This window comes from Rhinatrema bivittatum, chromosome 13, assembly GCF_901001135.1.
Source record: "Rhinatrema bivittatum chromosome 13, aRhiBiv1.1, whole genome shotgun sequence".
Taxonomy (NCBI): domain Eukaryota; kingdom Metazoa; phylum Chordata; class Amphibia; order Gymnophiona; family Rhinatrematidae; genus Rhinatrema; species Rhinatrema bivittatum.
Genome location: NC_042627.1, coordinates 15,079,156 through 15,106,054, shown reverse-complemented (window position 1 = coordinate 15,106,054; position 26,899 = coordinate 15,079,156). Strand labels below are relative to the sequence as shown.

Sequence of the window (26,899 nt, the reverse complement as noted above, 5' to 3'; positions counted from 1 at the left end):
AATGTGATCCCTGAGGAAAGCGGGGTTACATTTACATACCAATACATTCTGGTATTTGTTATTTTCTGCATTTTCCTTGTAAAATCAGCACTACAAGTACCAAAATGCATCAATAAAAGATGTCAAACCAGCTATTTACAGTGCATCTGTGTCACAGACCTCTTTGAGGGTGTAAGCCAGACCCTTAGCCCACAAAGAGTCTGGAACGTATTTTCATGACAATGGTTGAGTGCTGTCTTTCAAAAAATCCCTTAAGGTGAAGTGATAAATTCAGATGACACATGAAGCCATTCTAAATCTAAACCAGTCAGGTTAGAGTCAGCTTGGATCATCCAAGCTGCTCTCAGCAGATTAGATTAAATCTGTGGAACCCTCACTCGACTTGCGAACACTGGCATGAAATTAAACTTGATTCTGATACTTTTAAATGCACCAGTGAGTCACACCCCTCACCTCCTGGATGATTGCAGAAAAATACGTCCAGTTCTTCCATCCATTACTCTACTAGTAGTCCTAACCTGGTCTCTTAAGAGTGTAAATAATGCCAGGTCTTACAATTTAGGGCTAATAGTGTCTACTGTTGGACAGCTAATTTCACTCTAATTAGTGGTTCAAGCACTCAAGCCTCTCATTTCCTGACTTGTCATCTACAACTGCATGCCCTACACCAAATCAAGCTACGGAGGTCCAAACCTAGACAGGCAAATCTGAGACTCCAAATTATCTGAGTTGAGTAAGAAGCCAACACTACAAACTGTATCCAAGATGCAAGTTAAGCTGGCATGAGTCAATTCATCTGCAGCAACTCTGCCCATCCCTAAGCTATCACACAGGATCAACTTATCATACTCACTGTCAGGACAGGACAGCTTCCGGGTGAGCAGGGGGCTTCCAAGCAGAAGCAAAGGCATTCTTCGCCTATCTGATCATTCCCTGTAGGGAACTAGCATGGCAGGACAAGTCTCCAGAAATCTAGCTGTTTGTGACCTCTGAATGTCAACACAGTTCTTGCCCTGACAATTTCAGTTCATTAACAAAAAATGGAATCATTGCTCTGGAAAATATTTACCTTCCAATGCGCTCTCCAAGGTACCCTATTAATTGAGGACAAAGGCTAGGAGCAGCCTAAAGCAGACAGAAGCTCATTAAGTCATTAATTGATAACATTGAGATTAAAATTAGGTAAATCAAACAGAGCAGGAGACAGGAAATATAGTGGTGAAGGCTATTTTTTTTTTTTATTGTAAAGCACCTAATGATTTTCTTTCAATCAGATTGCTTGATTAGCTCATAATACGGTTTATTATACTGGGGAAGCTGTTAATTCCCATGCTAATGACAGTGTTTGCAGTCTTAATACATGCACTGTGCAGATCTTACTGCTTAAATCATTCTGATATAACCTCTTAAGACAAGAATACCTGGTCACCCATGTATACAGCTTCACTGCTTCTTTCACACACCTTTGTCTCTCAGACGTACACACAACCTCTTTCCCCTCCTCTTCCTCGCCCCTCCCCTAAACACATAAAAACGCAGTCACAAAAAATACCCTGTGGCTCTTCCAGAGATTGTTTGCCCCATACTTGCATATTCAACACAGTATGGGGGCCTCCCCCAGGTGCACACACTTCCCAATAGAGATGGGACAATGTTCTGTTTGCAAGATCATGATCTAAATACCCTTGGTCCTATTCTACTGCTCAGACACATATGCCCAGACTTCTCCAAATGCATATATAGCCAGCCTCAAAGAACTGAGCGAAAGACGGTTTCATACATAAACACTCTTGAGGCTTCCCCAGAAATACGAACAACTCCTTAGCTTCCCCAAAGACTTACATATGGCACCAAAATCCCCTGCATCTTTCTCAATCATTCTCCAATAGGACCACTCTTTCCTTAACATTATTTTAAATAAAGCCCCCCATACACACATTTCTATAGCATGCGACTGTGGCTAATACTGTACACCACCTTCTATATCAGCATGAGGTACTGGTTTCCTAAATCCTATCCCACTGCATTCTGGTATGTGTAGCTCTCTAGAAAATCAGGACTGCGTGGACGGCGGTGCATTGAGTATTGTGGGAAATCTCATGAAGCATTAGAGTGTTAATATTGTGCCCTACAGTAACACCATGCAGCATCATCTACAGAGGGAGTTCTAGTGTGATTCAGGAGTTCATGTAGTTATGGAAGTTGTCCCACAATCCTTTAGGAAGAATACAAGCAGGTACCTCTGTGTTTTGAATTATCCACTGGCCTGGCTGTAACTCAAGGCTTTGATTATTCTGTGGGCCACATGCCTGCTGCCACTGAGGCCTGTGGGATCATTTTTTCTTCTTGTAGTTGCACAGAAGCTGCCGTGTGGTGGGCAGCCATACAGTAGTTGCCCAAGAAGTGTAGAGTTTTGTCATTTTGATTGTCCAGAATGACATTTCATTGGTTATTTAAACTAGAACAAAGGGGAAAGCCGACAGTCGCTCAGCAGCGCATGGTTCGGAGAGCGGTATCTTCAAAGGATACTAATGATGCATTAGAATTAGGGCATCCCGACAGTGAGGTTCCAATAATAAGAAAAGTAGTCCAAGTGCCTGTAACTAAAAACTTACCTGAGCTAAAAAATTCTAACTTATCCCTATCAATTAAAAAGCAGAATGAAAATACAAACAAAAAACAAACTTTGAAATGTTTGTATGCTAATGCCAGAAGTCTAAGTAGTAAGATGGGAGAATTAGAATATATAGCAGTGAATGATGACCTAGACTTAATTGGCATCTCAGAGACATGGTGGAAAGAGGATAACCAATGGGATAGTGCTATACTGGGGTACAAATTATATCGCAATGACAGAGAGGAGCACCCAGGAGGAGGTGTGGCGCTTTATGTCCGGGATGGCATAGAGTCCAACAGGATAAACATCCTGCATGAGACTAAATACAAAATTGAATCTTTATGGGTAGAAATCCCTTATGTGTTGGGGAAGACTATAGTGATAGGAGTATACTACCGTCCACCTGGTCAAGATGGTGAGACGGACAGTGAAATGCTAAGGGAAATTAGGGAAGCTAACCAAATTGGTAGTGCAGTAATAATGGGAGACTTCAATTACCCCAATATTGACTGGGTAAATGTATCATCGAGACACGCTAGAGAGAACGTTCCTGGATGGAATAAAATGATAGCATTATGGCGCAATTGGTTCAGGAACCGACAAGAGAGGGAGCAATTTTAGATCTAATTCTCAGTAGAGCACAGGACTTGGTGAGAGAGGTAACTGTGGTGGGGCCACTTGGCAATAGTGATCATAATATGATCACATTTGATTTAATGACTGGAAGAGGAACAGTGTGCAAATCCATGGCTCTCGTGCTAAACTTTCAAAAGGGAAACTTTGATAAAATGAGAAAAACTGTTAGAAAAAAAGTGAAAAGAGCAGCTACAAAAGTAAAAAATGTCCAAGAGGCATGGTCATTGTTAAAAAATACCATTCTAGAAGCACAGTCCAGATGTATTCCACACATTAAGAAAGGTGGAAAGAAGGCAAAACGATTACTGGCATGGTTAAAAGGGGAGGTAAAAGAAGCTATTTTAGCCAAAAGATCTTCATTCAAAAATTGGAAGAAGGATCCAACAGAAGAAAATAGAATAAAGCATAAATGTTGGCAAGTTAAATGTAAGATATTGATAAGACAGGCTAAGAGAGAATTTGAAAAGAAGTTGGCCGTAGAGGCAAAAACTCACAGTAAAAACTTTTTAAAATATATCCGAAGCAGAAAGCCTGTGAGGGAGTCAGTTGGACCGTTAGATGATCGAGGGATTAAAGGGGCACTTAGAGAAGATAAGGCCATCACAGAAAGATTAAATGATTTCTTTGATTCGGTGTTTACTGAAGAGGATGTTGGGGAGGTACCCGTAATGGAGAAGGTTTTCATGGGTAATGATTCAGATGGACTGAACCAAATCACGGTGAGCCTAGAAGATGTGGTAGGCCTGATTGACAAACTGAAGAGTAGTAAATCACCTGGACTGGATGGTATACACCCCAGGGTTCTGAAGGAACTCAAAAATGAAATTTCAGACCTATTAGTAAAAAAAGTGTAACCTATCATTAAAATCATCCATTGTACCTAAAGACTGGAGGTTGGCTAATGTAACCGCAATATTTAAAAAGGGATCAAGGGGCAATCTGGGAAACTACAGACCAGTTAGGCTGACTTCAATGCCAGGAAAAATAGTTCTAAATATCAAAATCACAGAACATATAGAAAGACATGGTTTAATGGAACAAAGTCAGCATGACTTTACTCAAGGCAAGTCTTGCTTCACAAATTTGCTTCACTTTTTTGAGGGAGTTAATAAACATGTAGATAAAGGTGAACCGGTAGATGTAGTATATTTGAATTTTCAGAAGGCGTTTGACAAAGTTCCTCATGAGAGGCTTCTAGGAAAAGTAAAATGTCATGGGATAGGTGGCGATGTCCTTTTGTGGATTACAAACTGGCTAAAAGAGAGGAAACAGAGAGTAGGATTAAATGGTCAATTTCCTCAGTGGAAGGGAGTGGGCAGTGGAGTGCCTCAGGGATCTGTATTGGGACCCGTACTTTTCAATATATTTATAAATGATCTGGAAAGAAATATGATGAGTGAGATAATCAAATTTGCAGATACAAAATTGTTCAGAGTAGTTAAATCACAAGCAGATTGTGATAAATTGCAGGAAGACCTTGTGAGACTGGAAAATTGGGCATCCAAATAGCAGATGAAATTTAATGTGGATAAGTGCAAGGTGATGCATATAGGGAAAAATAACCCATGCTATAATTACACAATGTTAGGTTCCATATTAGGAGCTACCACCCAAGAGAGAGATCTAGGCATCATACTGGATAACACATTGAAATCATTGGTTCAGTGTGCTGCGGCAGTCAAAAAAGCAAACAAAATGTTGGGAATTATTAGAAAGAAAATGGTGAATAAAACGGAAAATGTCATAATGCCTTTGTATCGCTCCATGGTGAGACGGCACCTTGAATACTGTGTACAATTCTTGTTGCCGCATCTCAAAAAAGATATAGTTGCAATGGAGAAGGTACAGAGAAGGACAAAAATGATAAAGGGAATGGAACAGCTTCCCTATGAGGAAAGACTAAAGGGGTTAGAACTTTTCAGCTTGGAGAAGAGACGACTGAGGGGGGATATGATAGAGGTGTTTAAAATCATGAGAGGTCTAGAACGGGTAGATGTGAATCGGTTATTTACTAGGGGGCACTCCATGAAGTTAGCATGGGGCACATTTAAAACTAATCGGAGAAAGTTCTTTTTTACTCAACGCACAATTAAACTCTGGAATTTGTTGCCAGAGAATGTGGTTCGTGCAGTTAGTATAGCTGTGTTTAAAAAAGGATTGGATAAGTTCTTTGAGGAGAAGTCCATTACCTGCTATTAAGTTCACTTAGAGAATAGCCACTGCCATTAGCAATGGTAACATGGAATAGACTTAGTTTTTGGATACTTGCCAGGTTCTTATGGCCTGAATTGGCCACTGTTGGAAACAGGATGCTGGGCTTGATGGACCCTTGGTCTGACCCTGTATGGCATTTTCTCATGTTCTTAGTTAGATTTCCCATTTGCTTGCCTCTACTAATAGCCCTGGCACAGTAATTACACTGAGCAAAACGCAGGTCCTCCATCACTTTAAAGTGGCTCCAGATCGCACATTTATTTCGTGATCCCTTCTCTATAGCCTTTGGGGGTGGAATCTGGCACTGGAGCTGAAGTAGTGGGTGCACCCTGAGAAGCAATGCCAGGGGCATCAGTCACATTCTGTGCCTGCGCTGACTGCTCTTCCTCCTCCTCATCATCAGTTTCGTCTCTCCCCTGCAGCAGTGAAGTGGAGGCTAAGAAAGAATTAACTAAACCTTCAGCTATTACTTCTTCCATTTCTGATGATGAGAATCCCACACAAGATGATTCTTCATCGGAATTAGAAACAAACAGTGCCTGCACTACATTTTCAATGCTAAGTCTGCTTGTTGCACTGCTGCTTTTGGGTCTCTCCCTTTTGTCTTGCATGACTCAGCCTCCCCCTTCCCTCACCTCCAAAACTACAGGGTCAGAAACAGGTGGTGGTGATGCATCATCTTTAAATTTCAGTTTTTTTCTGGATGGAACTGCCTGCCCCTCCAGAGATTTTAGATTGGAACAGGTCCCTTTTTAACTTTAATGGGGGACTGGCACTGCCTTTTGAAGTGCCTCCTCTGCCAGTCCCAATCACTTGACCACATCTTGCTTTCCCTGACATCATGGCTTTAATGTCACTGCCTACTAGGGATTTCAATTAAAAGAATTATTTCCAAAAGAGGCCTACTAGGGATTTGGCTTCAAAGAGCACCACTGTCCCAATATATGTGAGTCTGCAAAACTGCCCACAGATGCAGTGCCTTGATGTACACTACAACTGGGACTGCTGTATGTGCACACAATAAACTTGTAACTACAAAAGAGGCTTACTGGGGATTTGGCTTCAAAGAGCACCACTATCCCAATATATGCGAGTCTGCAAAACTGCCCACAGACGCCCAGTGCACTGCCTTGTTGGCTTAAAAGAGCACTGCTGTACTAATATATGTGAGTCTTGAAAACTGCCCACAGATGCCCAGTGCACTGCTTTTTTGGCTTAAAAGAACACTGCTGTAACAATATATATGAGTCTAGAAAACTGCCCACTGACGCCCAGTGCACTGCCTTGTTGGCTTAAAAGAGCACAGAGAGACAGTCTGAGTTCAATAAAAAAAAAAGTGCAGTTAAAAAAAAGCCTGGCTGACAGCAGCAAAAATGAAGAAATATCTTTTTCAATGGAAAATTCTATCAAAGTAGCTAGCAATTGAAATCAGATTTGAGACACTCAAGCTCTGAGTAAAGCCACCATCCCCAGACCACCTCCCCGGATCACCCCTGCAAAGAAAGAGCATGGCATGCCATGTGCTTAAGGTATAAATAGTGCAGCAGCATCAGGAATAGCGTCACAGAGCACTGGGTGAGAGCGGCTATTGGCTGCATTAGAAAAATGTTTAGCTCTGATATGTTGCATTCTCGTCTCCTTGCCAACCTGTCTGACCCATTCTATGATAGGGCTGTGAGGTCACTTATGACTCACAGGAAAGGGCTGGTTTTTCTTATGGATACTCCCACATGGCCTTCTCCTATTTCAAATGGCCACTAAGAAATCACTGCAAACCAAAAGAATGAAACTAATATGATATGTTTTATTTGTGGGGGATCGCCATGCGTTTCACGAACCCACGAATACAATGAATAGGGACCTATGCGTTGCAGATTCATTGAAAATGAATGTACATCCCTACTAACAACCAGTTGAGTCTGATATGTTCTGAAAGGGGTGGCACCACATTACGCCAGTTCCTGGCCCCCAGTGGAAACCTGAATGATAAGTGCCTGAAAGGTGAAATCTAAATCATAGAAATAAGTAAATAAAAATAATGACTGCTACTGTCCTTAGTACTGAGGATTGCTAATATGCACCGGCAGATGATGGAGCAATTGCAGATCTCCTTTAATTTTCTATACTTTTAGCTCAGAATGAAAGTACAACGTACAGTTCAATCCTCTCCAACAGGGGGAGAAAACTCTGGCCCTGGAGTGCCTTTCACTGGTCTGGTTTTTACGATATCCACATTGAATATGCATGAGATATATTTGCATACACCGTGGATATTCTGAAAACCAGAACTGTTTGTGGCACAGAAGGACTGGAGTTGCCTACCACTGCTCTACAACTTCCGCATTTTTTGCTCCAAAGCAGGGGCATGCTTTGGAGGCAGAGAGCTTCTCATCACGGTGTGCTCTGGCATGCTAATACAGTGTGGCTGCACAACCTGTTTCTCTTTCACTAACATACTATCTTTAGACTTAGAACCTATCATAGTGTATCAGAAGACCAGGGAAGCAGAGAGCTTCTCTGGTGGGCAAATCACTTCTCGCATCAGGACTTAATGCACTGCGACTGGATTATTTTTACCCTTGATATTTACCTGCTATGACATTTTCTGAAAGTTGCAGATTGATCTTTTAGGGGAATTGATGCAGAGAAAGAATCCGATTTCTAATAAACTCATCTCCTCAGAAAGCATTGCCCTTTTGGGCGCTTTACATTTCAGCTTCGTGGTCTGCCAGCAGTTTAGTGCTGTGCAGCACAGATGCTCCCAACCTGCCAACGTTTCAAGCCAATCGAGGAGGGAGGACGGTGCCAGGTGCTCAAAGAATCCGGAACACTTTCTCCAGCCGAGGGCCGTCGCTGGCACATGCGCAACATCTTCCCAAAATTAGGCTTAGGACTTACATCAGTTCAGAAATGTATGTGAACATTTTATTTTAGCGCAAAACACCAGCACAGAACGAGCCCTCGTGCTGATGGTAACTGCACAAAATGCATCTGAGACCCGTTTCAACGCAGCCTTAAATACACTCCAAGGGTCTGGTCTGAGTCACTAACCTTTTAATCCATAGGCACAGAATGGGAGTGAATCAGGCTCAAACTGATTTCAGACTTTTGCTGAAGTGAAATGGAGAATGTTCTGTACCTGCCTAGAGAACTGCCAACACGCCCGGAGCAGACTCCAGTTAGCATTTGGTTCCACGTTGTTCCCATCTTTTCAAATGTCTTTACAATTGTTTATTTTTATTTTTTTTCTTACATCAGCATGTGCTGTGATAAGCCATAAAAATGATATAACCAGGGCCGACATGAGGTGGATTTCTTTTGCTTTGTTAATTAAATCGATCCCATGAACCAAGGTTGCCTTCAGCATACATGGCGGGGGCTGGGGATGCACGGCTGCCTGGAGCTCGGAACAGTAAATTTGCACCTAAAAAGAATTAAGGAAATCTGCAAGGTATAGGCTCTGATTCATTAAACTGTTTTTTCCCTTGTAGGCACAGAATGGTAGAAAAGCCTCAGTGAATAAGGGCTATAGTGTTGTAAAAATGTGTTTAACAAAATGCCTAGTCATGGTTATTAACTCCTGAATCAGAAAGACAGCTATTTATAGTTTCTTAGACAAAGTTTCTATAAAAAAAATTCACTAATTGTAATAAGAATGATCACTACTTTTAGTTATTGGGAAGCTATTTCAGCATGAGGTAAAAGGTGTATTGTCTCAATATGTCAAGTCAAGTCATCGTTTATTTATAGCACACTTTTCCAACAGGAGAGTTCAAATTGTGTTACATGGTGCAATTAGGTTTTGTCCTGAATAAACATTTTAAAATAATTAAAAGAACGTAGAAAGAAATCTGTAGGTATGTATGTGTATTTGTATTAGGTATTTTCACTAGGGTAGACAGAACCAAGATATGAATGGGTTTCTGTACTGTGACATTTCTGAAGTTAATGGACCTGATATAAAGCCACATTGGATGTGTCTTTCACAAAGGTCATATTGGTAGTGTGTAGGAAGATGGTCTGATCCATTTTCTAAAGCACCCCCATGGGAGGCGGCTAGAATGGATTGCTCCTGCTGTGAGTATAGAGACTTCCAGAACCTTCTTGAAAGGGTTGTTGGAAATAGTCAGAGGGAGAGAGCGAGCAGTTTTTCTCTCCCCCCTGCAGAAGAGCTGCAGGAGGGACACAGATAGTGTTAGGTCTGTGGTGTGTCCTGAGAGTAGTCAGTTGCCCAAAAGCAAGTGCTTGTGAGCCGTCTCTCCTTGTTTTTTTTTGTTTTGTTTTTTTGAGACAACAGTCAGAGGGAAGCAATTACTGGAACTATTTGTCCCTGGCTGTGTGTCCTAAAATTTGGAAGGTGCAAACGTTTCCCATGACTGGATGATAGCTCTTACTCTTGGGACGTCTGTTCTTGGAGGGAGCAGACCTGTTGCAGCTTTCAGGAGAGTGTTGTGCTTTGTAAATTTTTTGTGGTTTGCCGGTAGTCCATCTGGAAAGTAATCAGCAGCCCTGCTGACAGTAGTGGAGAAGAGTTGTCATTCTGACTCTGTCAATGACTGTGCCCAAGTGCCACCCAGGCAATATTCAGAAGGAGAAAGGAGCGTTTAAGTTGCAGGTGTAAAGAAGAGAGGCTTCTGACCAACCAGGTGCATCAAAGGAGAAGTAAAGAGACGAGGAGATGATACAAGGCAGAGGATTGGAATTCGGGTAAAGGGGGTGCCCCAAACATTAAAGGAACTCTTAGAGCCTTTCACTAGGAAACCCCCGATGCAGGCCAGACCGAAGGGGATCCTGAAAGCGCGTTTGTGATGGTAGAACGATGAAGCTGTGGATTTGTTTTGTGTCAGATCATGACACCTGAAGTTGTTGAACTTCAGTATAAAGTTTATTTGCTCAAACACCAACTCCAGTGTGAAGAGTGATTGCCTGGAGCCAGTGATAATCCTATCTCCAAGGGCCCTGAAGTAAAGCTTCCTCCTCCCCCCCCCCCCCATATTCAGAATGGGCCAGGAATAAGAGGAGGCCCCCAACTGGCCCCTTCTTTGCTCTGAGGATAGCAGGATTGGGGTTACACTTAGACCATTCTGGAAACTGAAAAATCATTGTTTGTTCCTCCTTTTCTTCAACATAAAACATTTCCTCTGCCAGAGGAGGACAAAATGTAGACCTCATGGCAGGGAAAGATTTCACAATAAAATTCCTCCCTCCCCCCCCTTTACCCTTAATTCAAAATGATTCCATTCATGAGGACTAAGAAAAGAGAGGAAGATAGATTGATTCAATTGCTTACTGGGGGGAGTCACCCAGGAGCATTAGCACAGATGCATGCAGACCCCATCACTGCTCTGAATTTCTAGTTAAAGGGAAGCTAAGCCACAAGAAAATCTTTCAGCAAATACTGCCAGCTGTCCGAGGTTGTGAGGCTGTAGTCCCCAGCTGCTGTCACTCCATAACCTAACTCAGCAGCCAGAAAGAGCTACGTTCAAGTGTTTTCTATCAACCCGAAAATAGAACTAAATTCCGATCTCTGGGTTTCTCCTCTGCCAATCTCTACACATCTGTACAGCGCTGTGTACAGCTTTTAGAGCAATATAAATGCTTAATAGTAGTAACAGTTACCTGTGCTTCTTGTTACACATACTCTGAGCTGACTACAGACCTCTCTCATCCACGCTCCATTGTCTCCTCAGCTTTGCATAATCAGGGCCCCCTCATCTCCATTGATTCCATGGCGAGGGGGCCACAAAATTTGGCCCTCGACATTTAATCGGCTGGTCCCCCATGGAATCACGGGACAGCAAGGGCCAAGTCGGGTGCAGTCGATGGTGGAGGTAACTGGCCGGCACGTGCATTTGCAAGCCCCTTCCCTCTCTCCTTTCCTGCTGAGACCCTTTCCGGCGCTGACTGGGCCGGAAGTAGGAAGAGGAGAGGGGCGGGGCATCTGGCTGCCTTGTTTCTGTGATCCAAAAAGGTTGATGTACACAAGTTTTTAAGACCCATGCAAGTCCCTGCTTCGGATGAGACACAAAATAATTCTTAACGGGAACAGGAGTCTTGGTGTGCAAGAACCACAGCATCAGCTGTAACCTCCCATAAAGATGCAGCAACTTTTAGCCTTGGAGCTACTTGGAATTTACAGCGGCCATCTGCTGTATGTGCTGAATGCTGACTTTTCTTCTTCCATATTTAATGTTTTGAAATAAATGATCTGTATGTTATTTTGCAAGCCCCCTGAGTGGTTCCTGCTTTGTTTTTACCGGCATTTAATGCTGTGGCCAAAGAGATTTTTTTTTTTAAATGTATTTTCTGAATTGTGCACACTGCCATTTTTCTGCTCTAGCCGCTCAAAGAGTGAATCCAGCTCAGTGCAGGCCACTGGAGAGTTAAATAAAATATAGCCCTTTTTTTTTTAACTTCCAGAAAAACGCCACTTATTGGTTATAAGCTGGTGAAGAGGTAAAACACAAACAACTTTATAACCTTAAATTTCAAAGACTGGAGGTGCTCTGTGCTCATTCATTATATTCCCCCAGTGCCTTTCCTTCCCGGGAGCTTAAAAATCAGACGACAAAGAAAATCATCTCAGAAAATTGAGACCATAGGAGACGGCACTTGTTTATCTGGCACTATTCATGTTCACAGCAATTCGCCCGCTGTGCCCTTGAATCCTGATCATTAATGAGAGAACCCCCCCAAAAACCCCTAGCTGTCCGAGTCCATTAATAAAAGCCCACTGCTGAAATATCCGAATGAAGTTTCATTCCCTTGAAAAGCCAGACAGAACTTTGCATCGGAGCGCCAGCCTCCCGCTGGAAAGCACACGCCGCCCTCGTGCAGGATTTCATGATTAGATCCTCACGATCAGAAAACAGGGGAGCCGAAACAAACAAAAAAAAAAAAGACAAAAAAGGTTTTCAACTCCATGTTGCTGAATACTAAAACGTGATTGCTTCGGAGCTCCCAAATTCAGATCAGTGTCTTGAGGGGAAAACAAACAATGATCAGTTTTGCTTGCCACTCCATGCTTTTAAAAAAGGCGGGCGGAGGAGGAAGGGGGAGGGGAAGAAAAACCAGACCACCTTCTATCTATTTCATGGAGGATGGGGCTATCACTGGGTGATCTAGAATGATTTTTACGTGATAAGTCAAGTTCTAGAGCCACCTGTTCATTCAACAGATTTCTCAATCTTGGCTCTGCATTGGGAACCTCATGGAGTGTGCCCTTGTTTAAGTAATATTTGAAAGGGTAAATAACTGTCCTTTATTTACCCGTTCCACACCCCCATGATTTTATAAACGTCTATCACAACTCCTCTGCGTCATCTCTTTTCCAAGCTGATGAGCCCTAGCCTGTGTAACCTCATCGTAGGAGAGCTGTTCCATCTCCCATTTCTGTCCTCTTCCTCTGCACCTTTCCTAGTTCTGCTCTGCCTTTCTTGAGATGGGGCAACCAGAACTGCAAACACGACTCAAGATGCAGTTGCACTATGGCTCGATAGAGAGGCAATAGCATATTTTCTGTTTTATTCTGTTTTTTTAATTCAGATCATTTCTAACATTCTATTTGCTTTTTTGACCTCTGCCACACACTGAGCCAAGGATTTCAAAGTATTGTCCACAAGGACTCCAAGCTTTTTTTCCTGGGTACAGGTTCCCAATACAGAACCCAGCATCGTGTACCTGTATTTGGAATTATTTTTCTGTATGTGGATTACGTTGCACTTTTCCACATTAAATTTCAGCTGCCATTTTAGTTGCCCAGTCTCCTAATCTCACAAGGTCTGGCAGCCCGTTATTGGAGAATTCCATAGGCCTTTCAAGTCGAAGATTTAAAAAAATGTTTTACGTGGATGTTGGACAGCATGTGTTTCATTTCAGATTGGTTAGCCTTTTTCCTCTCTTCAAGGATGAAGCATCCCGATGTGCATTTCAATGCCTACACCAGCTGCAGAATCTGTTTGGATAAGGATCCAACCCATGGATGACATGGCTCTCCTAGCAAAAATATTTTTGTTTTTTGTGTTGGTAGGATGTCATGTTTCATAATGCACAGTCATGTAGTGTTCTGTTCCCAAATTTTAAAATTATGGGTGAGATATAGAGGCCTTTGGGATCTCCACTAGATGGCCCCAATCAAAGACTTGGTTAGAGGAAATCAGTTGCTACAGGACCCCTGTGTGGTGGCTGCCATGGTAGACTCCAGCTTGCTCAAGGGCAGGCTGCGACAGATCTGTGTTGCATTTCTATTTAGCAGTCAAAGGAGAAGGAGCTATTCTATCCCCCACCCCAGCTTCCCTATCCCTGGTGGGCTACTCCTGGCTATCCAGGATAGGAAGAGAGAAGACTTGCTGATCCATCTCACATCCAGTGTATGGACAGTGGCAACCCTGTGCTTTTGGAAAGAGTTTGTTTCTTTTGAGCCATTTTTATGAGCTTTGCCTGCTGGTTCAAGAGGAAGCTTTGTCTGACACCCTTCCTGCCCCAGAATGGAGAAGGGAAGAGGTTTCCCCTGCTATTGTATGATGGACCCTTCATCCTAAAAGGCCCAGGACATTTGGAAAGGAGAACTGTAAGAATGGTTTTGTTTTTTAATCTGGAGAACATCACTGGAGTCTTTACTCTGACATAAGAGAAGCTGAGAGTTGGATTGTCTGGAGAACAGCACTTCAGGCGTTTTTTGGAGAGGGAATTCTGCCCACCTGATATTTTTACTTTTCCATGTTCTGGAGGGTAAGATAACCTGGGACCCCAAATAAAGAGGTACGCCTGCATAAATAAAGAGAAGTTTTGGAAATCTGAGTCTGGCCTTGGATGTTAAAGAATACATGTGTATGATGCCAGTTCATTTTGTCTGAAGATTTTCTTCAATAAAGGTTTAAGTTGAAGCACCCATCCATCTGGTACCCACACTTATCCAGCTTACACCCACTGATGCAGCACCCACAGCAAGAGTAACCCCCTGCACTTTGGGCTCTGGAGGTCTATCCTCCCCCCCCCCCTTTTCAAAGAATCCATGCCCGGGGCTGTTGGGAAGGTGCAAGCCCAGGTAGAGGCACCATAGACCAGGGTTGTCATATTCCTGGGCTCCATAGAAATGGAGATCCTGGGAGGAGGGAAGGGAAGAACAGTAAGGTTGGGGTAGGGGAAGGGAAGGAATGAGAGAGGCTGGAGAGAGGAGAAGGAAAAGAGGCTGGAGGAAGGGTAAGAGTAGTTGAAGAGAGGGGAAAATAAAGAAGCTGGAGGGAGGAGAAGGAAAAGGGGCTGGAGGGAGGGTAAGTGTGGATGGAGGAAGAGAAGAAAAAGAAGCTGGAGGGAGAGAAGAAGAAAATGTTTGGAATAAGGGAATAGAGGCTGGATTGGAGGGGAATGGAGGAAGAGAGGATGGAGATGTAAGAAAACAGTAAAAAAAAAATAGCAAGAAGCATAAAACAAAGCAAATAAAGTAAAAAAAAATAAAATAAAAACAAGTAAACAAAACAAAAATAAACAACCCCCCCCCCCAGAAAAAAAAGCTAGACCAAAAACAGTAAAACAAAAGTTGTAAAGAAAATTATTTTTTTTTTTATGCCTGGCATCAAACACTTTTGCCTACAGCCCAAATATTCAAAATATTTTTCTATCCCTGCATTCATTACATTTTGCCTCCTTCTTGTGTTTTGTATCACAAGCAAAAATTGTACAAAAGGGCAATAATGGAAAAGGCAATTACGAAAGGCATTTACTTGGGTAATATACTATTTTACCCATGGAAATGGGCTGTTTGATTATTGTCAACCTTCTACGTGAGTAAAAGTCGCACATATGTCAACAATGTGAATACTGCATACTTTTACCCATGTATTTTATAGGCATTCCCAGAGACGAGGTGAGTTCGTATGAGACAATTACGCATTAGTTATGAATATTCAGAACCACACATTATTTTGCCTTTAAAATGTCATTACCTAAAAAGCAAGTGCAAATTTGTGCAGGTACTTTTGAGGGAATAAAGAAAGAAAAATTATCCATGTAGTTTTTCTTTGCTTATTGTAGAAAAACCTGTGGGTAAAACACTACCCACTGGGTTTGCCAGACCACATGAAATTTGATTATCTACTCCACTGCTCTCATGTTAATGCATCGGCAATGTTCAAGAATAGCCTTGCTATCTCAACTCAAGTATACCATACAAGGCTCCGGGATTTTTTAATTACTTAAGACATCCAGGAAGCACAGTATTTAAGATCATCGATGACTAGTCTGGCATTTCTAGACTATCCTACTCCTCAATATCTCCCTATGAAACATTCCTTAGTGAATAATAATGTTAAAGTCAATAGCACAGCATAGCTGGAAATAACTGTAAATCATATGTAATTCCAAACTACTGAGCACATAAAATGTCGAGAGGATCTATCCCAATAGGGCAAGGGTCAGTCACTCTAATTTATTTAGTGAGTTCAACAATTTGAGTCATACAGATGGCGAAATGAACCCTGTTTTTTTATTTTTTATATTTAGATTTATATTCTGCTTTTCATACTTTTTCAGCACGGCTGAGGGGGGACATGATAGAGGTGTTTAAAATCATGAGAGGTCTAGAACGGGTAGATGTGAATCGGTTATTTACTCTTTCGGATAGTAGAAAGACTAGGGGGCACTCCATGAAGTTAGCATGGGGCACATTTAAAACTAATCGGAGAAAGTTCTTTTGTACTCAACGCACAATTAAACTCTGGAATTTGTTGCCAGAGGATGTGGTTGGTGCAGTTAGTATAGCTGTGTTTAAAAAAGGATTGGATAAGTTCTTGGAGGAGAAGTCCATTACCTGCTATTAAGTTCACTTAGAGAATAGCCACTGCCATTAGCAATGGTAACATGGAATAGACTTAGTTTTTGGGTACTTGCCAGGTTCTTATGGCCTGGATTGACCACTGTTGGAAACAGGATGCTGGGCTTGATGGATCCTTGGTCTGACCCAGTATGGCATCTTCTTATGTTCTTACATTCAGGTCATGAATTTGCCTTTGTTTGGAACCACTCATTAGCGTCCCCAGTACTTTGCATTTAATCTGGAAACAATTATTCTCTTCAGGAGACGCTGCTGCCCTCCCTATTAACTGTTATAAGCTCATCTGATTCCTCTGCAGGGCTCTTCTACATATTCATCACTCTTACGTAACTGGCCTTACCGCTCATCCTTTGGGCTCCTGTCCCTCCCGACGCAACCCATGTGCCGAAACGCGGTCCGTGTCGAGGGACCAAAAATCTGTTCTCTTCAAGCAACTGTGAATAAACAATGAATATGTTAAAATTAATTCTTTGTTAAGTTTCTTCGATTGAGCTCTGTAAGACGAGGTTCCATGAACATAGCCAGTGCTATACTACCTACTACTGCGGTCTGTACCTATTACTGTATACCGCTCATCATCTCCACTCCTCATTAGCTAGTGTACTGTATATGTTATGTCATTTATCTGAACAATAAGTGGAGAGAAAGCTGCCCCACATATAAATATGCAGAGAGTAGGAAGGTGCAACAATTTTATTTAAAGGTATATATAGACTGTCCTTTGAAATTTTCTTCTTGACTAATGCAGTGTTCTGTCCTTCTCAGGGTAGCTTGTCATGTCGGGGGACTTACATGTATTACACCGTTTATAAAAGTTTACCTTGATGAATGTAATGAATAAATCCTTCTTTGGATTTTCTAAGCAAGTGACTTTTGTCTTCCTCAATAGACTTTTGACTACATCAAAGATTACCTTTAAATACAATTGCTGCACCTTCCTACTCTCCGCATGTCATTTAACTGTACATATTGTGTATGTTTTTTTAAATTTGTAAACAGTTTTGATCTAAGGTGGAAAGGCAGTATTTAAATACTTAAAGAAATAAAATGCTGCAGTTTCCAACATTTACACATTTTATAGAATATTTTGAACAATGAAAATCCTGGGGTCTCCCACACCCAAAATATCTTGTACTAGCAAACAAGAACAAGGCACTACTGGGGGTCCCTTCACGCATGTATGATTTATATACTGCTGACTTGCTTCCTTGCTTAGTAATGAACATTTTGGGGGGATTGAAAGACTACAAAGTGCTTTTATCTTGTGATTCACCTGCAAGACTGCCACAACCTACTTGTGGTTCCAGGCCTATAATTTGGAAACATGTGTTGTAGTGTGATACCACACCTAGGGTGATAATCTCCCTTCTCAAATGTAGTGTTATGCTCTAGTAACACCAGGCTCCGGTGAGCTCCATTGCTTAAATACCAATAGCACTGTAAATGTTTCCCAGTGATGCTGATTAAATGGAGCAGTATTGCCTGTGTGGGTGTATTGGGCTGGGGGAGTCTTCCTCTGTAAGGTCTGTACTGCTATTGTTCAAGGCACTAAATACAAGTGTCAGCGCCGACTGCCCGATAGCCCACCTCCAATCCCACTAAATACTAAATAAAAACCCAAAGAGACAGGGAATTGGCATGAGTCCAGCTGCTCCGGGGGCGTCTTTGTAATTTTTAGCTGACAGCTTGTCACCCAGCATCTGCATAAATTATCAGTCCAAAGATGCTCCTAGACAAGCGACTGAAACGAACAGGAAGCGAAGCTGCCAATGCTCATCTGTTCCCTACAGCATAGGCCAGCTATTCTCACAGCATACATCTCTGCATCTAGTGGTAACCAGTATGACTTGTACTTATCCCATGAATCAATGATACTTTGTCTTAAAATATGCTGAATTTATTCTATATATGGCTTTCATACTGGTGCGATGAGAGTTTTAGGGTGAGAAAGCACCTGAATCTGTGACTAACTACATCTCATCAAAAACTAGAAACACAGACTATGATGATAGATAAAAATTCACTGCAAAAATCTACCTTACATATATGAACCTATCACTATATCAACAATTGCTTACTATCAGGCCGATACAGTACAGTACGCTCCGACGGAGCGTACTTTTAACCTGCCCTTGGACGCGCGTTTTCCCTTACTCCTTATTCAGTAAGGGGAGGAAAACGCATGTCCAACCCGCGGCACCTAATAGGGCCATCAACATGCAAATGCATGTTGATGGCCCTATTAGGTATGCCCGCGTGATACAGTAAGTAAAATGTGCAGCCAAGCCGCACATTTTACTTTAAGAAATTAGCGCCTACCCAAAAGGTAGGCGCTAGTTTCTGCCGGCACTGGGAAAGTGCACAGAAAAGCAGTAAAAACTGCTTTTCTGTGCACCCTCCGACTTAATATCATGGCGATATTAAGTCGGAGGTCCCGAAGAGTGAAAAAAAGTTAAAAAAAAAAAATTTAAAATGGGCCGGCGGCTGTCTGGCCGAAAACCGGACGCTCAATTTTGCCGGCGTCCAGTTTCCGAGCACGTGGCTGTCAGCGGGCTCGAGAACCGACGCCGTCAAAATTGAGCGTCGGCTGTCAAACCCACTGACAGCCACCACTCCGGGCTGAAAGGAGGCAATATGGACGCGCTAGTGTCCCTAGCGCCTCCTTTTGCCCGTTTCTACCTCACCACCTAATTTAAATACTGTATCGCGCGCGCCGTGAGAGCGGGCGTTCGTCCGTTCTCCCGTGGACTTTACTGAATCGGCCTGAAAGATACTAGAGACCAGCATACATGGAACCCACTAAGCATGTGTGTTTTTCAACCGTGGTTTACCATTATCATCACTGGGTTCTCTGAATATTTTTGTAAATTTTAATTTGCACATAAAATTTAAAGACCAACATAGCTTAAACTTGCAGTTGTAAATTTCTTCTCTTATACCCTTGTACCCTGACGATGTTTCGAAGCCAGTATTGTCTCTGCTTCAGGGGAGACTTGCTCAGGTGTGGGGTTGGATTTTCTACCAGAGGTGGAATTTTTGGAGAAGGACAGATTAAAGGCTGCAGGCCCAACCTCGTCTGACCATTTTCCTTCTTGTTATACTATCACAGACTCAAACTTTGGCTTTAGCCTTCCCCCTCCAACTACAGATCCTTATCCTAGAACATCTTTTCCACTGGAAAAACTGCTTGCCTCTTCTGCCTTATTTATATGGACCAGAGATGGGTCATTACAGCATAACATTTTAGTTCCAAAGTAAGAACCACAGATAAACCTTATACCAAATGGTCAACTATTATACATTCCATTTGTCATCACTATAGGAATGTACATTTGCTTCTGTTTGAGGCATGTTTTCTATATTTAAAAGTAAAGTTAGCCTAATATACTGCAGCCTGTTTATTCACAGGTATCAAGTTTAACAGTCACATTTTCCCCAGTTTAAGGGAATTCCATTGGTTTCCAGTGTTTTTTCAGGAATTGTTTAAAAAAAAATAAATAAATGAAAAAAATCTTAATCTGTTTGTTTAAAGACCCATTGAAAACATCAATTAGTCACAGACCATATATGAAAAAAAGAACACAATGAAAAGAATATCATAACCAAGAGAGAAATTCCACAATAACAAAAATAATCAATCAAGGAAACAATGCCCTCCATTCCCAATAACTTCCCCCAGTCTTATCATATTCCTCCGCATTGTCTTTCAAAGTGAATGTCATTTTTTCCATAACAGCAATGTCGGCATCTACCTTCCTCCAGAGAGCCTGAAGCATTCCCAAAGAATCCTATCATAATCCTCGCTGCGTGGAGAAGATGAGAAATCAACCCCTTGGTTATGCTTGGAAAATCTTGAGTCTCCCAAAAGCCTAAAGAACATAAAAGAGCAGTAAGAACCAAATGAATTCCCACAATAGCAGAAATATCAGTTACCTAAAAGTCCCAAAAAACTTGTACAATCCCACATTCCCACCACATGTGAATATAAGTTCCAATGCTACCGCACCCTCCGCCAACTCCATGGACTAGAGTTACTGAACTTAGTGAAATAAATTGGATACTGGTAAGCTCTGTGAAGTAATCTAAACACAAGTTCTCTATTTTTGTTACAGATAGGGTATGGCTTCAAATGCCAGCCCAATCCATATCATCAAGATTAAGACCTAAATCTTGGTTCCATTTATCAATAAGAGCAGCATCAGTTTCAAGTGTTTGTACACCATCCTGAAGATAGCAATAAAGCCGAGAAATAAGCTTAGTTTTATGATATTGTTGTGTAATTATTTTTTCAAAACCATCTCTCTGAGAACAGTTACATTCCCTCGGAGTCTATAAATATCCCTGCATAATTGTAGGTACAAATGAGTGTGAGCAGGGATAGCAAATATTTCCTGCAATAATAAATGAAAGGAGTGAAAGTCACTGCCCTGCCAAATCTGAGCCAAATATGTAAGGCCCCTTTGATACCAACTCTCCATATCCAACAATATGGTTACCATAGGTAATTGTGGATTAGCTTTCAGTGGGGAAATGGGGAAAAGCACCTCAATATCCCTTCCTAGTCTATTATTGGCCATCTTCAAACAGTGGGAAATAAGGTGATTCCTACCCAGAATAGATATAACACAAGAACCAGAAGGAAGGCCCAGTACTGCAGAGGTATTACAGTCCTCAGTCTCACAGTCTAGCCAGGAAGGAACTGGGTTTTGATCGCACTAACTCCTGCGCATAAATCCACTTTGATAATGTGTGGGTGCACATATAACCGGTGCTGTCATACACTTGCAACGCTACCTCTGCTCGGTATACTTACACACATACTTTTGAAAATCACTTTTGATCCTACTTTTACATGTACAACACTCGAGCAATTTTCAAAAGGCCATTTACATGCAGTAAACCTGGGTTTATGCACAAATCTTTTTGAAAATCACCCCCTGGATGCCCCCATGAACCTTGTAGTTGAAAGGAGGGTTTCTTTGTTATCCCACGTAAAAGTTGTCTGAGAAAGACATGAAACAATACTTTTTCTTACAGAAGCCCCTAACTGTTGACTTCTTTACCAAGAGAACTGAGATTATGAAAGGATTTTCAGATGTGCCATGACAATATGACTTTTCCAGAAAGCTTTTAATTAGATAGATTAAAGTATTTCTACAGACTTATTTAGAGATAGACTTTTATGGAGTTGGTGTCATTTGCAGACCCGCGGCATGGCCCCCTCACCTTTCTACAGTGACTCCAGCCTCTGGTTCCTCCTCGCTGGCGGTGGTGGGCCGTCAGCTTCGTCCTCGGACCTCCCCCGGTGCCTCCGGCTCTGCCACAGTCCCCGGCGTCCCCAGTCCTGCTTCCACTTCTCGTCGGGCCTCTCCGCATGGCCCGCAGAGAGATGCTGCTACTCGCGCCGCTCCCTAGGCGCACGCACACGCATCATTGACTCTTAAGTAGGGACCGCGGTAGGAACCTAGCCGTGGCCCTGGATGATGACATCAACCCAACCATAGTATTTAAGCTCAGGCTCTGCTCCCTAGCATTGCCTTTGCAACAGGTCTCCTCACTGGTCGAGTACTCATTGCTTCCTAGAGATTCATCTCAACCCTGCGTTCCTGTTCCTCGTTGTTCCTGGTTCCTGTCTCTTCGTTCCTATCCTGCTTATGCTTTGGCTTGACTACATGGACTTTGACTTTGCTTTGCCTGATGTTGCCATTGCCTATGTCCAGACTCAGATCTCTGCTTCATCTGACTATGCTACTGCCTATCTCCAGACCCAGAACTTCGCCTTGCCTGACTACGCTATTGACTATCTCCATGATCAGACCTCAGCTTTGCCTGACTACGCTATTGACTATCTCCATGATCAGACCTCAGCTTTGCTTGACTACGCTATTGACTATCTCCATGATCAGACCTCAGCTTTGCTTGACTACGCTATTGACTATCTCCATGATCAGACCTCAGCTTTGCTTGACTACGTTCTTGACTATCTCCGTGATCAGACCTCAGCTTTGCTTGACTACATTCTTGACTATCTCCGTGATCAGACCTCAGCTTTGCTTGACTACGTTCTTGACTATCTCCGTGATCAGACCTCAGCTTTGCTTGACTACGTTCTTGACTATCTCCGTGATCAGACCTCAGCTTTGCTTGACCACGTTCTTGACTATCTCCGTGATCAGACCTCAGCCTTGCTTGACCACGTTCTTGACTATCTCCGTGATCAGACCTCAGCCTTGCTTGACTACGTTCTTGACTATCTCCGTGATCAGACCTCAGCCTTTCTTGCCACTGCTTTTGGATTGCCGCCAGCCCTGACTCAAGCCTACCTTTGGACGCCTCTTCTGCTTATTACCTCGATGTGGTTTCTTCAGGCTTCAGCCTGCCTTCGTTCCATTGGCACCCAAGTTTCCAGGACATTACCCAGTCCGGAGCAAGACTGTACCATCTCTTGCCTGCTGTCTCTGGGCTGAACCAACTCCTACTGCAACTATACAGAAGCCCACTTAGTCCTGCCGGCCCCGGCACCCAAAGACTCAACCCGCAGGGAACGAGGGCTGGTATATGTGAAGCTCCAGCGGCCTCTGCCTATCAGCCTATCAGCCCACTCCACTTGCCGATGGTGGGGACCCATAGGTCCTTATCTACGGGTTGCGTCAACCCCACCTCGGCCCAAGGGACCACCTCTGAACCAACAGGATGCTCTCCAACACTGAATATTTTATTGTGTTTGTTATGATTATTATTTCATTTATTTATTATTTTATTTATTTGTGGATTTTTATATACCGACATTAGTATGGGAACATCACACTGGTTTACATAGAACTAAAAAATAGCAAACAAGCTTTACAGAGAACGAATTAACAAAAATAGCAAACAGACTTTCCATGGAACTATGTACAGCATTATGAGCAGCATGGAGCTATGAAATGGAAAATAATCAACTATGTGGATATAACAATAAGTTAAAAAATAAAAGATGGAATAAGTAAAGGGCTTTGACTATAATTTATGCTCTAGGGGGAAGAAGTCAATTGTAGAGTCATGGACTGTATAAATATACATAGGAGTGGAGTACGGGGAAATGGGGGGGGGGGGGAGAGGCTGCTAAAGAGTTCTATATTAGGTACAGTTTAGATTTGATATTTACAAATTGTATTAAGATGTTTTATGATTATATTAATTTTATTGTGATTTTATAATCATTAAATGGTTTACATTTTGCTTATGTCATATTATGCTTGTTCCCTCCCCTTTAGCAAATTTTTTATTGGAAAGGCAAGAAACAAATCCAATAAATAAATAATCATGGCACAGTCATTCTCAGAGGTCACTGTGAAAGTTGCCCTCCACAGCTCTTGGTCAGTTGGACTGTATTCTGGGTTCAGACTGTGCACATTGGCATTCTGCCCAGGGGCTCTGACCTGGGGGGCTAATCTCATTGAGGTCTACACTGGGGGATACCCGAGGGGCTTACCCAATATAAATGCACACAATTACTGGGATTATACCTGGGGGCTTGAACCCAGGAGCTTATTCCCTACACAAATAGCCCCACACACACTTTGATTCAGTACATCATGGTTCCAGGTACTTAGGAAAGTAAGTTTGTTTGAGCAATAGGAGGATAGAACAGATAAAATCAGATCATACAGAAGAAGTAATGGTAGATAATAACTGCTACATTTATATAAAAAGCTTACATGTTTCCAAAGGATCAGCCTGTGCTATCACATCCGAAAGTGCACTCTCTCCCTCTCTCTAGCTGTTATTTCTCCTTATACATTAAATGATTGGGAAAAACAGCGGATGTTCCCTCCCTCTGAGCTCTTATCAGTTTCAGGCACAACTGTGTGGCCTTCAGTCTCTCAGGCTTTAGTTTAAGTTAATTGCTTGCTTTCTCATCATAGGCCTACTGGAATAACTAGACTCTTGCCTGCTTGCAAGCATTTCACAGTGCGAAACAGTAAATATGAGTTCACTCAGAGGCTGGCCTGTAGCCTTCAAACTAGTCTGTGTCTGAGTGAGGACTCTGACCTCCACACACATCATCCTCAGCCAAAGTAGTAAAAAAAATGACTCCAACAGACTGTCACTAGACTTGCATTTCATTTTCAGACCCGTGATGAAAGCGAAGCCCTTTCTGTAAGCTTCTTGAATGTTATCACCTGGTGTCTGTGGCCCTTATAGTTCCATCTGCTGCCGCATGGGAGCACTGTAAGCTGTAATTAGTGCAAGGTTATCCTGGTTGTGCTGCTGGGCTTGACTTTGCTTGTAACGCCATAGGGCCCCTTTCCAAGTCACAACAGAAAAGAACAATGGAAGAACAGAAAAGAACAATGGAAGTATCATCGGGTCACGCTAGAGAGATAACGTTCCTGGATGGAATAAATGATAGCTTTATGGAGCAATTGGTTCAGGAACCGACGAGAGAGGGAGCAATTTTAGATCTAATTCTCAGTGGAGCACAGGACTTGGTGAGAGAGGTAACGGTGGTGGGGCCGCTTGGCAATAGTGATCATAATATGATCAAATTTGATTTAATCACTGGAAAAGGAACAGTGTGAAAATCCAAGGCTCTCGTGCTAAACTTTCAAAAGGGAAACTTTGATAAAATGAGAAAAATTGTTAGAAAAAAACTGAAAGGAGCAGCTACAAAAGTAAAAAATGTCCAAGAGGCGTGGTCATTGTTAAAAAATACCATTCTAGAAGCACAGTCCAGATGTATTCCACACATTAAGAAAGGTGGAAAGAAGGCAAAACGATTACCGGCATGGTTAAAAGGGGAGGTGAAAGAAGCTATTTTAGCCAAAAGATCTTCATTCAAAAATTGGAAGAAGGATCCAACAGAAGAAAATAGGATAAAGCATAAACATTGGCAAGTTAAATGTAAGACATTGATAAGACAGGCTAAGAGAGAATTTGAAAAGAAGTTGGCTGTAGAGGCAAAAACTCACAGTAAAAACTTTTTTAAATATATCCGAAGCAGAAAGCCTGTGAGGGAGTCAGTTGGACCGTTAGATGATCGAGGGGTTAAAGGGGCACTTAGAGAAGATAAGGCCATCGCGGAAAGATTAAATGATTTCTTTGCTTCGGTGTTTACTGAAGAGGATGTTGGGGGAGGTACCCGTAATGGAGAAGGTTTTCATGGGTAATGATTCAGATGGACTGAATCAAATCACGGTGAACCTAGAAGATGTGGTAGGCCTGATTGACAAACTGAAGAGTAGTAAATCACCTGGACCGGATGGTATACACCCCAGAGTTCTGAAGGAACTAAAAAATGAAATTTCAGACCTATTAGTAAAAATTTGTAACTTATCATTAAAATCATCCATTGTACCTGAAGACTGGAGGATAGCAAATGTAACCCCAATATTTAAAAAGGGCTCCAGGGGCGATCCGGGAAACTACAGACCGGTTAGCCTGACTTCAGTGCCAGGAAAAATAGTGGAAAGTGTTCTAAACATCAAAATCACAGAACATATAGAAAGACATGGTTTAATGGAACAAAGTCAGCATGGCTTTACCCGGGGCAAGTCTTGCCTCACAAATCTGCTTCACTTTTTTGAAGGAGTTAATAAACATGTGGATAAAGGTGAACCGGTAGATATAGTATACTTGGATTTTCAGAAGGCGTTTGACAAAGTTCCTCATGAGAGGCTTCTAGGAAAAGTAAAAAGTCATGGGATAGGTGGCGATGTCCTTTCGTGGATTGCAAACTGGCTAAAAAACAGGAAACAGAGAGTAGGATTAAATGGGCAATTTTCTCAGTGGAAGGGAGTGGACAGTGGAGTGCCTCAGGGATCTGTATTGGGACCCTTACTGTTCAATATATTTATAAATGATCTGGAAAGAAATACGACGAGTGAGATAATCAAATTTGCAGATGACAACAATTGTGCAGAGTAGTTAAATCACAAGCAGATTGTGATAAATTGCAGGAAGACCTTGTGAGACTGGAAAATTGGGCATCCAAATGGCAGATGAAATTAATGTGGATAAGTGCAAGGTGATGCATATAGGGAAAAATAACCCATGCTATAATTACACAATGTGGGTTCCATATTAGGTGCTACAACCCAAGAAAGAGATCTAGGTGTCATAGTGGATAACACATTGAAATCGTCGGTTCAGTGTGCTGCGGCAGTCAAAAGCAAACAGAATGTTGGGAATTATTAGAAAAGGAATGATGAATAAAACGGAAAATGTCATAATGCCTCTGTATCGCTCCATGGTGAGACCGCACCTTGAATACTGTGTACAATTCTGGTCGCCGCATCTCAAAAAAGATATAATTGCGATGGAGAAGGTACAGAGAAGGGCTACCAAAATGATAAGGGGAATGGAACAACTCCCCTATGAGGAAAGACTAAAGAGGTTAGGACTTTTCAGCTTGGAGAAGAGACGACTGAGGGGGGATATGATAGCGGTGTTTAAATCATGAGAGGTCTAGAACGGGTAGATGTGAATCGGTTATTTACTCTTTCGGATAGTAGAAGGACTAGGGGACACTCCATGAAGTTAGCATGGGGCACATTAAAACTAATCGGAGAAAGTTCTTTTTTACTCAACGCACAATTAAACTCTGGAATTTGTTGCCA

At 42.2% G+C, this 26,899-nt stretch overlaps 1 long non-coding RNA gene across 4 annotated transcripts in view; it reads right to left on the bottom strand.

Annotated features, from left to right (window-relative positions):
- Window positions 1–26,899, bottom strand: part of LOC115075122 — a 298,432-nt gene that overhangs the window by 51,345 nt on the left and 220,188 nt on the right. For all 4 annotated transcript variants that reach the window (XR_003852435.1, XR_003852436.1, XR_003852433.1 and 1 more), the window contains exons 3-4: window positions 20,051–20,167; window positions 16,639–16,732 (exon numbers count right to left, since the gene is read on the bottom strand). This is a non-coding gene — a long non-coding RNA (uncharacterized LOC115075122). The remainder of the gene's footprint in view (window positions 1–16,638; window positions 16,733–20,050; window positions 20,168–26,899) is intronic.